The sequence below is a fragment of the Pistacia vera genome, unplaced genomic scaffold (genome assembly GCF_008641045.1).
Source record: "Pistacia vera cultivar Batoury unplaced genomic scaffold, PisVer_v2 Contig405, whole genome shotgun sequence".
Classification (NCBI taxonomy): domain Eukaryota; kingdom Viridiplantae; phylum Streptophyta; class Magnoliopsida; order Sapindales; family Anacardiaceae; genus Pistacia; species Pistacia vera.
The window spans coordinates 761,425-774,466 of NW_022196230.1; the positions used below are offsets into that span (position 1 = coordinate 761,425).

A 13,042-nucleotide genomic window follows, 5' to 3' on the forward strand; every position below is an offset into this window, starting at 1 on the left:
AGTGACTCGGACTTAGACTCAGACTCAGAAGATGAAGCACAACAAAAATTATCGAGTCCCAGCTTGCCAATGAGCCCTCCAACTATGAAGTCCATGTTCAAGTACGTTTTTATATCAATTTGAATATGAATTTCAATACCCAGTTCTTGGATTTTTGTTTTTTGTTATATTATTGTTTTTTTTTTTTATTGTTTTTGTTGGTGGTTTTATTATATAAGGGTTTTGAGGAAGATGGGTGAGATTGAGAAGCTGAGACAAGCAAGAGAAGCTATGAATGAGATTTTTTCCATTGACTCCTGTTATGTAGCAAGAGTGGGCTCAAGATGAAGCTTCTATTTCAACTGGGTATGTTTTAGTTTTTTCATTTTGTGTTCTTGTTATTGGTTTCATGATCAAATTTTGATCGCTTAGGGTTTATGGTTAACAGGAGAAAGTATAAAGAGAAAAATTAAATGGATTTGTTTGAAATGAGGAAGTGATTATCTTTTGGGGTTCAAATGGTGAAAACAATGTTGAATTCAAGTTTATGTGACTTCTATCTACTGAACCTTAGCTCAAATGTCGGCTTAATTAAGTAAAAGAAATTAAGTTTTGAGCTTTCTTCCTTTCTATTTTTTTTTTTCATATGTTTCAAATAAGAAGCAGTGATGGTTGACTTGGGAGGTTGGTTTTTAATAATTTATGGCTGTTTGATATTTTGTTTGTTTATAGATTTTGAGTTCCCTCTTGTCATTGCTTTTATGGACAGCCTGCTTGCCTTCTTGCAAAACTCATTTCTCTTAGTATAAGTATATTAGTTTCTCCAAAACATGAAGCTCAATGTTGAAAATCAGTAAGTATACCTCCTGATGACAGTTACCCCCAAAGCAAAAAAATAAAAGGGTGGTCATCTAAATTTTTAAGATTTTGATCTTTTCTTGTTCTGCATGACTGATACTAAAGCTTTGGGTATATTTTAAGATTTTATCGCTCTTTCTTGCTGAAGGTAGTTTCTTGCTGATTCTCTACTTCAACTTTGCAGACCTGAGGCATTTCTGGGGATTGAGAAGATTTATGAAAGAGGAGTTTTTGATTATCTGGTAGGTTTTTGTTATCATTATGGATTTTGAATTACTTTATATGTTGATTTATGGATTAAAACATAGTGATCTTAAGAACTCTCATTCGTGGTATTTTTAGTTATTTTCCTAAAAGTAACTTTCTGGTAAAAAATTTTAGCTTGCCAGATCTATGACTTTTGACTGGCTGAATTATTCCAATAAGTAATTACTAATGACAAAATGGCTCATTAGTTTCATTTTTATGGTAGAGATGATTGTACGCCTTGCAATTCAGAATGAATATCAATATTCTTACATTTGTGATGGTGTTTAAAGACACATGGTTCCTTTTTGATGCATCATCAAATTTTTCCACCAAATTAGGTGATAGGATATACTTTTTCAAACTTCTTAGGAATGGAAATCTATTTTTTTAAGTGGCATTACATTTTGGAAGTTTTAATTGGATGTTGTCATCTTTTTCCCTACTTTTTGTAGGAAATCAAGTTCTTGCTACTTTCAGTTAGAATTTGCATATATGTGGAATCAGGGGACAAAATATTAATTCCGTTCTTTGGAGTCCCTTTAACTAAGTAGTTCTTTAAAATTGAACGACTAGAACTTGTTTAGGTGTAGTCTGTCTCACTTTGGTGCGACTGCTTGAGATTTGTGCAAGAATATGATCCAACTGTATGTGAATTTTCACCTGATGGTATTTGAAGGGAAGAAATCTCTTCGAGCGTGCTATAACTGCTGCTGGTTTGCATGTTGCCGAAGGCAGTAAAATATGGGAAACTGATGGAAACCAAAACCTTATCAGACTCTCCTCACAACTCACACGCAACAACCACAGCTCAAGCACAGTTTAATATTTACCCATAACGTATCAGACAACAATATTCAAGCATCAATCCAACTCAATAGATCAAATGGTGAAAATGATGTATTAATCAAAATAAGATTAAGAAGAACAATGAGTTTTTAGGAATAAACCAGTAAAATAGTAGCACCAGCTGGTCTTCGAGGGCCAGCACCTCCCAAATTCAATTCATGCACAAAAACAATGATATCCCCTTTCTTTGGTACCACTACCCTTTATTCTAACCCCCGGATCCTAACAACTAACAAGACACCTGTCCTCGGATGATTTACCCCTTTTGCCCTTGTCTCCCCTTGCCTGTCTTGCGTGAATACCAGCTGGATATTTTGGGTCCATCATTACCCTCCCCAAGGAGTGCCACCTTGTCCTCAAGGTGGAAAGAAGGAAATTGGTTGCAGATGGTTGTATAGGGCTCCCAGGTATTATCACAAGTCAGTAGGCCTTTCCACTTGATCAGAACCTCATAGTCCCCATTTAACAGCCTTTGCTTTTGCAAGACTTGCTCGAGCTAACTTGGAGTACCATATCTCTATCAAGAAAAGGAGGAAGTGGAAGTGAGGTGATTGGCTGAGAGGTGACTTTTTTCAGTTGGGAGACGTGGAACATGTTATGGATGTGGGCTGTGGTGGGAAGTTGTAAACGGTAAGCCACAGGACCCACCTTTTCAGTCACTTCATAGGGTCCATAAAACCGGGGGCTGAGTTTTTCGTTGGGTCTTCGAGCCAATGATTTAAGACCAATAAGGTTGGAGTCTTAAGTAAACTAAGTCACTTGGTTGGAATTGAACATCCCTTCTCTTACCATCCGCATAGGCCTTAATGGATCCTTGAGCTTGAGATAAATTGAGCTTTAATTCATCCAAAATGTGATTCCTTTCGATCATTTGCTCATCAACTACCGCCACCACTGATCATGCTCAGAATATCTAAGGAGGACTAGTGGGTCCCTACCGTATAATGCTCGAAAAGGAGACATACCTGAGGACCGATTGAAGGTTGTATTAAACCAGTATTCTGCCTAATTTAACCACTGAGGCCACTGTTTTGGTTGTTGTCCCGCAAAGCAACGAAGGTAGGTCTCAACACAGCGGTTAACCATTTGGCCATCCGATTAAGGGTGATACGCTGTGCTCATGTGTAGCTTTGTACCTGATTGTTTAAACATCTCTCCCCAAAAAATGCTCATGAAGAGTCTGTCCCGATCCAAAACAATTGTTTGTGGAAACCCATGTACTTTAACAATGTTCTGGATGAAAAGATCAGCTACCTGTTGGGCCGTGTAAGGATGTTGGAGAGGTATGAAGTGGCTATACTTGGTTAACCGATCAACCAGCACTAGTATTGTATCGACACGTTGAGCTTTTGGTAGGCCAATGATGAAATCCATAGAAAGGTCCTCCCAAACTTGGGTTGGTATCGGTAGTGGTAGCAATAGTCCGACGGGTTGGACGTTGTCATATTTATTCTGTTGGCATGTAACACAGTTGCGAACAAAGGTCTGGATGTTACTCTTCATACCTTCCCAATAGACAACTTAAGACAACAATTTGTAGGTCTTGAAAATTCTCGAATGTCCACATATGGGAGATGAGTGAAATTTCTAAAGGAGGAGTTGAATTTGCGAACTTGCGTGAGGTAATACTAGTTGGTCATCATAGAAAAGCTGGTGGCCCACCAAGTGAAAATGTGGGTGGCTTTTGGGATCTGTAATCAAGTCTCGATAGATTTTGTTCAACTTAGGATCTTGCTGAATAGCCTCTTCCCATTCTTTACGGCTGCCAAAATAACAAGTAGAGAGAGAGTTGCATTCCACCCTATCGGTTCGTCTGGATAAGGCATCTGCGGCTCTATTTTCTAACCCCGGTTTATACTGTATCTCATAGTCCAGCCCCAATGTTGGATGAGCTTCATGGTGCAACCATCTTCTCAAAAATTGATCTAAGAAGTGGTTACCATCAGATTAGAATGAGAGAGGGAGATGAATGGAAAACGGCATTCAAGACCAAGGGAGGATTGTATGAATGGATGGTGATGCCTTTCGGCCTTTCCAATGCACCAAGCACCTTCATGAGGTTAATGAATGAGGTACTCAAACCTTTCATTGGAAAATTTGTGGTTGTATATTTTGATGATATATTGATATATAGTACTTGTGAGGATAGTCATGTAGAACACCTTAGCTTAGTGCTTGAATTATTGAGGCAAAAGAAGTTGTATGCTAAGCTTGAAAAATGTGAGCTATTTATGAAACAATTGGTGTTCTTGGGTTATGTAGTTTCGGGAGAAGGAATTAAGGTAGATCAATCCAAGGTAGAATCCATTCAAAATTGGCCTAAACCTGGTTCAATTACGGAAGTTAGGAGTTTTCATGGTTTAGCCTCTTTCTACCGTAGGTTTGTCCCTAATTTTAGTTCCATTATGGCTCCCATAACTGAATGTTTGAAGAAGGGATCTTTTGAGTGGACTAAGGCAGCAAATGAAGCTTTCAATTTGATTAAAAAGAAGTTGTGTGAAGCTCCCATCCTTACCTTACCCGATTTCAACCAAGTGTTTGAAGTAGAATGTGATGCAAGTGGTGTTGGCATTGGGGCAGTTTTGAATCAATCCAAGAGGCCAATAGCATATTTTAGTGAGAAGCTTAGTGATTCAAGGAGGAAGTATAGCACTTATGATAAGGAGTTTTATGCTATAGTGAGAGCACTTGACCATTGGAGTCATTACCTTCGGCCGAAACAATTTGTCCTCCACTCGGACCACCAAGCCTTGAGATTCATCAATGGGCAGCGTAAACTCAACACAAGACATGCTGAGTGGGTTGAGTTCATCCAATCCTTTTCTTTTGTGCTGAATTACAAACAAGGATCACACAATGTTGTAGCCGATGCACTCTCTAGAAGGTATGCCTTACTTTCTTTGCTTGATTCTAGAGTTCTAGGTTTTGAATTAATGAAATTGTGCTATGAGGAAGATTTGGAGATGAAAACATGCATAACTGAATGTGGGAAACCTGGTTTTGAGAATTATATTATGCATGATGGGTACTTGTTCAAGGGTAGAAGATTATGTGTCCCTAAGGGTAGTTTTAGAGAACTAATTATGAGGGAAGCACATAGTGGTGGGTTGGCAGGCCATTTTGGGGTTACTAAGACTTTAGAAACCATCAAGGAATATTTTTATTGGCCTAAAATGTTAGGGGATGTTCAAGCTCTTATTAGAAGGTGTGGATCATGTCAAAGAGCTAAGAGTCAATTCAAGGCCGGACCATACCTACCCTTACCCATAGCCGAGCACCCTTGGGAGGACCTTAGCATGGATTTTGTGGTTGCATTGCCTAGGACACAAAGAGGAAAAGATTCCATCATAGTAGTGGTTGATAGGTTCTCAAAAATGGCCCATTTCATATCATGCCATACCACGCATGATGCCTCCAAAATTGCCGAATTGTTCTTTAGAGAAGTGGTGAGACTTCATGGCATTCCGAGGACCATTGTCTCGGATAGGGATACAAAATTCTTGAGTCATTTTTGGAGAAGTTTATGGGGTAGACTAGGGACAAAATTAATGTTTAGCACCTCACACCACCCGCAAACCGATGGTCAAACCGAAGTGGTGAATAAAGTGTTGGGTAATGTCCTAAGGAGTTTAGTGAGTAAGCATTTAAAGGATTGGGATTTGCAATTGGCACATGCTGAATTTACCTACAATAGGAGTCCTAGTTCTACTACGGGTCACACTCCTTTTGAGGTGTTGTATGGAGTAAACCCACTTATCCCTTTTGATCTCACTTCCCTACCCCTTGATTTTGAGCCAAGTGTGAATGCTAGTGAGAAGTTGAAACAAATGAAGAAACTCCATGAAACCGTGAGAGCTCAAATAGAATATTCAAATGAGAAGATCAAGAATAAGGCAAACAAGCATAGAAAACCTAAGCTTTTCCAACCGGGGGATTTAGTTTGGATTCACTTGAGAAAGGAGAGGTTTCCAAGTAAAAGGAAGAGTAAATTAGCTCCTAGGGCTGATGGACCTTTTGAGATTGTTGAGAGGGTAAATGATAATGCTTATAAGGTGGAGTTGCCTAGTGAGTATGGGGGAGTCTCGGCCACCTTCAATGTGGGGGATCTAAGCCCTTACTTGGAGGACGATTTGGATTTGAGGGCAAATCCTTCTCAACCCGAGGAGGATGATACGTTTACAAGTCCTAAAACACTTGTAAACATGAGTGGACAAGGAATTACAAGTCCTAAAACACTTGTTAATTCGGTTGAATCAAAGAATTGCATTCCAAGTCCTAAAACACTTGGATTGTGGAGTGTGGAAAGCATTGGAGGAGATTCGGCCCAAGCAAGTCCCAAGGGGAGAGAGAGCCCAAGCACTTCGGCCCAAACCATTCCAAGCCCAAGCCCAACAAAGGAAGCTCAAGTCCACCAAGAGAAAAGCCCAAGTGTTGAAGTAAGCCCATTCGGCCCATTTCTCATTCCAAAGGGGAAAGTCCACTTGAACCCTTATTGGATCCAATTGCAAGATCTTCAAGGCCCAATCTCTTGCACCCTTATTAGTAGACTTGATTAGGATCATTGATCAAGTTTTGGGCTAATAAAGTGAGTTTTTTCAACTAATAGGGTGGTTGAAGACATGAACCCTAGAATTAGGGAATCATGTCCCTTTTTGCATTAAATGGGTATGGCCTTAAATTTGAATGGAAGGCTTGTAATTTTTGTGTAATATTTATTAATTTTCATTTTCTTGTAATGTATTTGTTGATTACTCTTTTAACCTTGTAATTGCCTATATAAAGGCAACTATTCTCCTTGTAAAGTTAGTTCATGAAAATTATCAAAAACTTGGTTTAACCATTGAGAGAACTTTGTGTTCTTATTGAGATTTCTTTATCCAAGTCTTGGCAAGGAGATTTGGTGGTGAATCGATTCAAGTTGGTGGAGAATTCCTTTATGCTTGAAGTGTTCATTCTTGTCTTAACCTAAAAATTGCAAGTAAGTGTGACATTGCTTCCATTTGTGTTTGGCCGAATTTGAGCTTGAGTTTAGGCATATTTTTGTGTTGTTTGTTGTTGCAAATTGGTTGGATTTGGATCAGATAGCAACATACTTTTTGTTTTCACTTCTGTTGTGGAAGTTGTTGACTGTGCTAATAGCTTTGCTGAATTTTATGTCAGGTTAAATCTGTAGTGTTGCACACATTAAATCGGGCCAGATTCTATGTGGCTGTAGACTCTTTCCTCAAGACAGGTTAGGACGAGTATTATACATAATAGACCATTTTCATTAATATTCATTTACAATCCAACTTCGATGGTTATTTTGTGACATGAAGTTCTTTATATAAGTTTGAGTCCACCTTTCATTATATAGAGACTTAACGGTGCTCTATATCCAATTGCAGGGCAAGTTCCCTCATTACGAGAGGGGAATTTGGAGGAAGATATATTCAGTTTTCCCTGGTTAAAGGATAGACCTGCTGTTCTTGGTAAGTGCATGAGATTGTGGACTAATAAATCTTTACTCATTCAACAGTCCACCACTATGGTTTTCTTGTATCTGTGTTCAATCTAAAGTTAGTTTTTGCTATTTGGCAGGATCAAGATTTAAAGATGCATTCCAAGACCCATGTGCATATCTCTCCATAGAGCCTCTATATGCATTGCTCAAGGATCAGGCGAAGTCAGATGACATTCTAAAAGCGGCATTTCATGTAAGACTTTTTGTGTTTTATACTTGTTACACCTGGCTAAAATGTTTATTCTTACTTGTGGGGTATAATTTTTAATGTACCTTGTATTTCAGGCTCACGTGCTTTTGCATTTCATACAATCTGCAAACAATTCTCGATCTTCATCATGGAAGGAGCAGGAACATGATCATTCAAAATTAATGCCCACAACTGCTGATCTTGAGGTTCGTATTGCAGAATCATGTAAGACGGTCTCAAGTGCATATGGGCTTTTCAAGAGTAAAGCTGCAGAACAGGTAAGCGTCCAAAACACCTAAATTCTTGGAGAAAGAATATGAGCTACTGTTCATAGTGTATCATTAAACTTTGGCTATGGTGGAAGTTTGTGTCACTTTGCAATTGGAAAAGTATTTTAAAATACTCAGGCTCCGTTTGGTTCATTATTCTGATAGTTTTTAGAATAATCTTTTGAAAAAAATTAAATTGGGCGGGTATTACGATGTATGATTTGAAAATTAACAAAAATATCCCATATGTTTGTTTATTTACTAAACACCCCTATAATAAAATATTAAAAGTTAACAAAAATACCCCCAACTCACTCATTAAATACGGATAGTCGGCCACTACCGTCGGAGGGTGGTCGGAGTGTTTTTGCAATTTCTAAAAAAATATTTAGAGGTGTTTAGTTAAATTAACAAATTTAAGAGGTTTGAAAGAAATTGAAAAACATAGAATAATATTTTGGGAATAATGATATTTTACTGTTTAACTTTTTTGGGAATACTAATAATAGTATTTCCAAAAGCAAAACAAACGAAGCGCCATATATTACAGAAAAAAATAATTTTTGGTGCTCAGAGCCAAAATTTCCCTTTCAAAATTTTATACAAGCATTCTCAACATGCACTGAGCTGAATTCTAAGTGAATATGAATGGCATATGGCAAATGCTTCTTGAATATTAGTGTCATTAAAAACACACCTAGATTACATTTCAATGGTATTTGATGGACTAGCAATGTAATTCCTCTCTTTATTTTCCTGTAGGGTTGGAAAATGTCTGATTCACTTTGAATCCCGGCCGAGCACGACTTGTATTCCCTGGTTAAATGACAGAACACGCTCCATCTCTATCACTATCTAAAGGTGGATGTTAAACTTGCCAAGCAAAAGATAAACATCCACAACCAATCCTGAAAACATACAGGCGCTCAAGAGTTTGCCATTGATACCATGAATCACATCAAGCCTACAATTCTCGTGCTTCGCCAAATCCGAAACATTCAAGAAAGATACATAGGAAGTACTTGCTTTTTCATATCTGGGTTGCCAAATATCTTTTATTTTTCTTTTTCCCTCTCATGTTTATTTCACTAAATTCGAAACCCATTTTGATTTTGTATTAAAATTTTCTCCACTTCCCAACATCGTAGATGTAAATATCAAGTTTTTTTACTAGTGAAATCATTGTTTTAAAAAACGGACCGGAGGGCAACCCGCTCTTATGGCCGGGTCATGGTTCAATTGGTCCAATCGGTTGGACCGATGATATCATTACACATCATGATGACATCAGCACATTTTTAATAAAAACTTCTTTTTTTTTTTTTTTTTAGATTTGTATTTTTTAATAAGACAATAACAACTTAATTACTGTCCAACATGATTCAAAGTTCAAATTCAACAACAATCCTAACATAATTTAAGTATTTAACAACAATTCAAAGTCCAAATCCAAACATGATGTTGTATTTACATATTAAATGACAAAATACATAATAATTAATAACAAAACATTTGATGCAAGTGTTTTTTCGTTGATCAGTCTCCATGTTGATTGAGCTTCACACACTAGCATCAAAATTCATCACCATCGTCATCATCATAACCATTACCACCATCTACGCAAATTTCAGTAAAAAATAGAAATTATAAGTTAAAACTTGTAATTTAATTTAAATAGATACTAAGTTGCTTAAATAATTGAAACCAACCTTCTGAACCATCGCTTGAATCATAAAAAGAAGGGTGATCAGCAACTCCAGTAGGAATAGATCCTTCTCCATATAACATTTGTTCCAACTCCTCATAATTAAGTTCACCGACCTCCTCTTCATCGTCAACTATCCAACCTTAAGTTTTGTCGATACTTTCATAATCAATAGGATCCAAACTTATTCTCTTGTAACACTTCCTAAAATACCATAATGAAATATTAAAAGCATGACAACTAAAATATCAAGGAAAATAATCGATAATAACAATAAGAGTGATGCATAATTGAGTAATTGACAATGTTTTATACTTGTTTTGCAAACGCAAGTTATAGTGAACGAAAACAAGATCATTCAACCTTTGATGCTCCAATCTATTCCTCTTTTTAGTATGTATGCGCTCAAAAACACTCCAATTTCGTTCACATCATGAAGAGCTTGAAGTTTGGCTAAGAATTTTTATTGCAAACTTTTGCAAATTTGGAGTACTATACCCAAATGATCTCCACCATTCATCTAATTGAAAATTAAACATAATAAATAAATTAGACTTAAAAAACAAAAGAACTCATAAATTTTATAACTATTACGTACTAGGACGTGTGGTTTTGGCGGTTTCAAGGCAGGCTAGATCCATGGAGCATTTATGCAAACCATGTAGGAGGCAAATCATTAGCATACAAAGTGCTTCGTCAGGGTTATTATTGGCCAACAATTTTCGATGATACAACGGATCATGTGTGTAGATGCAACCGACGCCAAAGGTCCGCGGATATATCGCGGGCTCCACCCTAGGAGTTGACTACTTTGACAAGCCCCTGGCTATTTGTGATCTGGGGCATCTTGCCTCAAGGAAAGGGGAGCGTTAAGTTTGCAGTGGCTGCCATTGACTACATCACCAAGTGGGCACAGGCTGAGCCCTTGGGTACCATCATGTCGAACAAGCTAAAGGATTTTGTCTACAAAGACATCATTTGTAAGTTTGGAATCCCCCACACTATAATAACTGACAACGGGAAACAGTTCAACAGTGAAGACCATAGATCTTCTGCAAACAGCTCGGCATCAAGAAGAATAGCTCAGTAAGGTTGAGTGAGGACTGCTTAAACTTGGCCTCTTAATTCGAGGCAGCTTTTTGAGCTAAGGAAAGCTCGAAATTCAGCTTGTTATTGGCATCTCGCTACTATGCCAAATTCTCCATAGCCTCGTTTACTTTAGCTTCAGCCTTAGCTCATGCAGTCTCGCTCGCTTTGTGTAACAGACCGCCTGGCTCTGACCCAGTACTGTCCGGCCCAGCTCACCTGGGCAGGTATTGTCCCCCCCCTCTTAAGGGATTTCTTCGCTAGCCTGATGGTACTCATGGTGCTTCCCATTTGCCTATAGCCCCTTGGGCATGGGTTCGAGCCATGGGGGAGGCAAAGAAATCCCTTAAGAGGGGGGGGAACAATACCTGCCCAGGTGAGCTGGGCCGGACAGTACTAGGTCAGAGCCAGGAGGTCCGTAAGAAAAAAAGGCGTATTTTTATGTAACGGACCGCCTGGCTCTAACACCCTGATTGGCCCGGCCACGGAGTTCACACAGCTCCCTACGTGGCAGATACTGTCCCCCCCCCCCCCCCTTTAAGGGATTTCTTCGCCTCCCCCATGGCTCGAACCCATGCCCAAGGGGCTATAGGCAAATGGGAAGCACCATGACTACCATCAGGCTAGCTAGCCTGATGGTACCATGCTCCCTAATTGACTATAGCCCCTTGGTCTTGGGTTCGAGTGGTGAGGGAGGCGAAAGAAATCCCTTAAAGGGGGGGGGGGGGGGGGGGGGGGGGGGGGGGGGGGGGGGGGGGGGGGGGGGGGGGGGGGGGGGGAGAGATCTTTGTGAGTCACGGTGCTGTGTGGGCACCGCGAGGAACTCCTGTGTGGGGCCGCGGGCTGTGACATCCCTACCATATCCGCATGCACCCATACGAACACGTCGAGGTTTTTCTTTAGGAACCTCACTAGATTATCGGCCAATTCTTCGCTCAGGTTGCTACTAACTTTCAGTAAACAATTTAGATCTTCCTCGCTAACACTTATTTCTTGCAACACTTCCGTCAGCCTTGTTGCAAGCTCTTCTCTATGGATGCAAGGATCTATGGTATCCTCGAGTGGTCTGGGGTTTGGCTTAGATTCTGTAATAACCATTGTTCTCGGGAGTGGCCATTTTTGTGTGGCATTTATGGCCCGGTTGTAACATTCCTGAGATTCCTTTCTACAACTTCCAATTTTCGTGACTCCCCCGGGAGTCGGGAACCTCATTGCTTGCTAGCATACTGAAGTGATTGTGCCTGTAGAGTTATGGGATGGTCGATTATCCCCTTGGGAACCAGGCTATCCTCGGTGAATCCATAGAGTGGTGAAGGGCACACCCTCAAATCTCTCTTTGTGAACCTCATTCCTCGAAAGGCTCCTAAGAAAATGATATTCACTACACTCTCATTATTGACCATCACCCTCAGCACTCTGGCGTTACCAATTCTGGCTGCGATTATGATCACGTCATGGTTCTGGTGAGGCCTCGCTCTTTTGCTTGGGCCGCTTGGGTAACTTATGTTCATAGCTCATTATCCGAGAGACCGAGTTGATTCTGGTCTCTCGAGCATATTGCTCACGAGCGCGCCTTGAGCTCCCTGCTATGTTGGGCCCCTCATAGATCATGCCCACTAGGACTTCATTGTTGGCGTTTGCGGAGCTTGCTGGACCTAGTTCTAGACCTGTTTATTTTGCTCGCCAGTATTTTGCTAGTGCCTCTTTAACGAATTCCTTTAGGTGGCCCCTTCTTATCAGGTCTTCAATGGAATCTTTTATAGCCCAACACTCATTTGTGTTGTGCCTTACACCCTGGTGGTATCAGTAATACTTTTACTGGTTTCTTCTACCCAGAGCCCTTCTTATTCTCTCTAGTGCGGGCAGTCTCTTCGCTTCATAGGAGACTTTGTAAATGTGGGCTATGTCTTACGTGAGGGGGGTATATTCTGCATATCACAAGAAGGGTTGTCTGTCCCCACGGTTATCTATCCTTTGTCTTTTTTAGGACCCATTGCGATCCCTATTATTGTGGCCTTGGCCCCTACGCTTGTCTGATGGGCGATCTTGTCGCTTGTTCGAGGCCCCTCACATCGAGCTTCTAGCCAATGTTGCCAACGAGCTTTTTACCTCCTTGTGTTTTATAGCCATTTGGTAAAATTTGGCTAGACTCACGTGATCTTTACTTTGGACTCTTTCCACAACTTTATGTTTGGCCTGATCCCTGCAATTAGCTTAGTTTGAATGGACTCTTCGGGTGCATCCGCAACCTTTGGTTGTTCATTTTGGAACCTCGTTAAATAAGAGGTTAGTGTTTAGTCTCACTCCCGACAAGTGTTGCTCAAGTAGCTGAGTGGCATTGTGAATTGTCTCCTCAC

At 39.9% G+C, this 13,042-nt stretch overlaps 1 long non-coding RNA gene across 1 annotated transcript; it reads left to right on the forward strand.

Moving 5' to 3' along the window:
- Positions 1-211: 211 nt before the first annotated feature.
- Positions 212-1,709, forward strand: LOC116142198. Its single transcript, XR_004129964.1, has 3 exons — positions 212-345; positions 1,022-1,079; positions 1,677-1,709. It is a non-coding gene; the product is annotated as an uncharacterized LOC116142198 (long non-coding RNA).
- Positions 1,710-13,042: the final 11,333 nt, after the last annotated feature.